The sequence below is a fragment of the Lemur catta genome, chromosome 4, assembly GCF_020740605.2.
Source record: "Lemur catta isolate mLemCat1 chromosome 4, mLemCat1.pri, whole genome shotgun sequence".
Lineage (NCBI taxonomy): Eukaryota > Metazoa > Chordata > Mammalia > Primates > Lemuridae > Lemur > Lemur catta.
The window spans coordinates 71,095,185-71,099,069 of record NC_059131.1 but is presented as its reverse complement, the minus strand read 5'-3'; positions in this window follow the sequence as shown (position 1 = coordinate 71,099,069).

Here is a 3,885-nt window from a genome sequence, read left to right as displayed (position 1 = left end):
GCTACTAGGGAGGCTCAGGCAGGAGGATTGCTTGAGCCCAGGAGTTTGAGGTTGCTGTGAGCTAGGCTGATACCATGGCAATCTACTCAGGGTAATGAACTGAGACTCTGTCTCTAAATAAATAAATAAATAAAATTAAAAAAAGAAAGCAGATCAATGCCTGCCAAAGTCCAGGGGTTGGAGAAAGTGATTGGTTGCAAAAGGGCACAAAGAACTTTTCAGAATGATGGTAATGAAATATTTTACAGCATAATTGTGGTAGTGAATTTGTGATTGTCCCAGTTTACTGCCTGGAGAAAGTTTCCACTTTGCAGCACAGGAAGAGGGAAACAAGTGGAGCCCAGCTGACTCCCTGAGTTGAGAACAAAGAGTTCAAAAGTCAGAGAGGTTTGAGAAACTGTTGCCTCTGTGGGTGTGCACCCTGGTGGTGAGTCTAGGTCCCTTGTTGGTCATTAGGGCCATGAGACAGGAACAAACTCCCCAAGCAGAGCAGAGGAGAGTGAGTGCAAGCTGGAACCCGCCAGTTACCTCTGTATTTGTCTATCATCCCCATCTGACCGCAAAGTTTCAGGAAGTAATGGCCCTGTTTCACTTCTGCCTCCCAAATCTGGTACAAGTTTCTCTGTGGCCAACTCTAACTAGAACTATATATGGAAGGGAATTTTGGGAAATACCAGCTTGACCAAGTTGACAAGAGAACAAAATACACATTTTGAGACAGAGTCTTGCTCTGTTGCTCAGGCTAGAGTGGCGTCAGCCTAGCTCACAGCAACCTCAAACTCCTGGGCTCAAGCAATCCTTCTGCCTCAGCCTCCTGAGTACGTGGGACTACAGGTATGCGCCACCATGCCCGGCTAATTTTTTCTATATGTTTTTAGTTGTTCAGCTAATTTCTTTCTATTTTTTCAGTAGAGACGGGGTCTCGCTCTTGCTCAGGCTGGTCTCGAACTCCTGAGCTCAAACAATCCACCGGCCTCGGCCTCCCAGAGTGCTAGGATCACAGGCGTGAGCCACCATGCCTGGTCTGTTTTTAAATTTTACAGAGGAAGACTTGATAGGGCGGTATAGAAAAATAGAGAAGCAGGGGATTGGTTCCAGGACCACCTGCGGATGCTCACGTCCCTGATATAAAATGGTGTAGTATTTGGAGACAATCTCCTCACATTTTCTCATACACTTTAGATCTCTAGATTACTTATAATACCTAATGCTACGTAAATGCTATATAGTTGTTGAATTGTTTAGGGAATAGTAACAACAAAAAAAATCTGTACATGTTCAGTACAGATGCATTTTTTCCCCAAATATATTCCATCCACAATTGGTTGAATCCACAGATGTGGCACCCATGGATACAGAGGGCTGACTGTATATGACGTTCTTTTAAAAACAAAGTCTTAGCTATGAAAAGAAAGAAAAAGGGTGGTATCTGGAGCAAGGAAGAGTAAAGGCCTCTTTCTTTTGTCAAAACCTTTTTTGAAGATGAACTCAACTGTGTTTATATACTGATGGGAATGGCAGCAGAGATGAAGAAAATTGTTGGATTAGAGGGGCTCAACTGGAGTTCCTGAAGACCTGTTTGGTTTGGATTAAAAAAAAAAAAATCCAGGCCGGGCGCAGTGGCTCACGCCTGTAATCCTAGCACTCTGGGAGGCCGAGGCGGGTGGATCGCTCGAGGTCAGGAGTTCGAGACCAGCCTGAGCAAGAGTGCGACCCCGTCTCTACTAAAAATAGAAAGAAATGATCTGGCCAACTAAAATATATATAGAAAAAATTAGCCGGGCATGGTGGCGCATGCCTGTAGTCCCAGCTACTCGGGAGGCTGAGGCAGTAGGATCACTTAAGCCCAGGAGTTTGAGGTTGCTGTGAGCTAGGCTGACGCCACAGCACTCACTCTAGCCAGCGCAACAAAGTGACACTCTGTCTCAAAAAAAAAAAAAAAAAAACCAAAACACTACACCACCAATAAGCAGAAGTGCTCTGCTCCTTCTTAAAAATTATCATTATTAAGGAATCCATTTCTACAACTGTCACAAAGCTTACAACTGTCACAAAGCCCAAGCTGAGTTCTCAGTGATGAGCTCTGGAGGTAACTACACTCCACTCTGGATTTTCTGGTTACAATCACTGTATTCTCCCCTGACCACAACTGAAAACAAAATTCATGAGGCCTCAATCCCTGCCCTCCTATTTCCTGGCAAATGGCAAAGCCAACTATGTAGGAGGCTTTTTCAGAGAACACACCTTAGTCTTCCCAGAAGACAAACCCTCCACTTTGCTTTATAAGGCAGACAGCAACCCCAAACCACAGGTGGGCTAAGGCTTGCATAGGTCTCAGGGGCTCCTTTTAATCAAGGGAAGCAGAACAGCAGGAAAGTTCAACCTTACCCCCACCGGCCTCCAGGCCATCCTACCATCCTTGAAAAAAGCCTGGCTCAACTAAGTGTCAAATTCTATTTTGTGTTACACACACATTCTCCTTACCTGCTTTAAGGGAAATAAATAAATATCAACACCAATATCCAAAGTAAACTCTGACAGCCTGGATAGGAGAGACTTAAATGTGGGTTTCCAGTAAAGCATAATTTTTTTTCTCTTTGGAGAAATATCTACCTTTATTAATTAAGAACATCTAAAATTGTGCAAATCTTTAGCTACAGTAAAATGCCTAAATGCCTGGGAACAAGCACAAACTCTTTCAGAACCAAGACATTTTATAATATTTTTTCTTCTTTGTCAATAAGGTAGTTAGGAATAAACATAGGGAGGCCAAGGCATGCAGGAAGATCGCTTGAGGCCAGGAGTTCGAGACCAGCCTGACCAACATTGTGAGGACCGCCCCCCTACAAAAAATAGAAAAATTAGCAGGGTGTAGTGGTGTGCGCCTGCAGTCCCAGCTACTTGGAAGGCTGAGGCAGCAGGATGGCTTGAGCCCAGGAGTTTGAGGTTGCTGTGAGCTATGATGAAGCCACTGCACTCTAGCCCGGGCAACAGAGCAAAATACTGTCTCAAGGAAAAAACCAACAAAAAGAAAAAGCATAAAAAAGGATAATAAGGAAACAATTTAGATATACAGCAATTTCGTTTTAATGAGCTTGGATACAGAAGAGTAATACTCTGCTGCAAGGTTAGGGTTTAGAATACCTGTTTACCTTCTAACGTTGTCACCTTTGGGTCAAGGGGAGAGGAACAGCTACTACGTGACCTGTCCCAACTAACTACACTCTGCTGCCCTTTTACCAAAGGCCTATCGCATGTGCAGACTGCGACAGGACACCTGCGCACGTGACGCTCCCTGGGAAGTATCCTGGGCTCTTAGATGTGACAGCCGTCCACTCTCTGGCTGCGGGATTCCCGGAGAGAAGAATGCTCAGGGCGCCCGCGGGAAAGCCAGGCAGGCAGGCCGAGGAAGTTTTACGATGGCAGGCGCCGCAGGCCTGAGCAGGGTCCCGGTTCACCGGAGGTGTCTTCACCGCCCCCCACCCCAACCTGGGAGGCCCCCGGCGCCTTCCAGAGGCAGTGCGAAGACCACACCCCCTACTCTGGACTCTAATAAGAAAATGGGGCGACGGTCCTCCGCCTCTTAGAACAATTGAACAACACGCAGGACTCTAACGGGCACCTGGCCACGCTTCTCCGAGGGGCGGGGTCGAGACAGCCCGAAGATGGCGGCGGCGGCGGGGTCCGCGGGTCACTCTCCGAGGCGCCCTTGGCTGGCACTCGCCGCCGTTCCACCTACCTTGCTAGCAGGCCACCCGGGCGAGCTGCGCGAAGGGGCGGGAGGGAGCCGTGATGAGCACTTGGTGGCACCATTGAGCACTCAGGAGTCCAGGCTCCGCCCAATCAGGGCCCGGCCCGCAGAGTCGGGGTAGGTTGTGGGCTGGC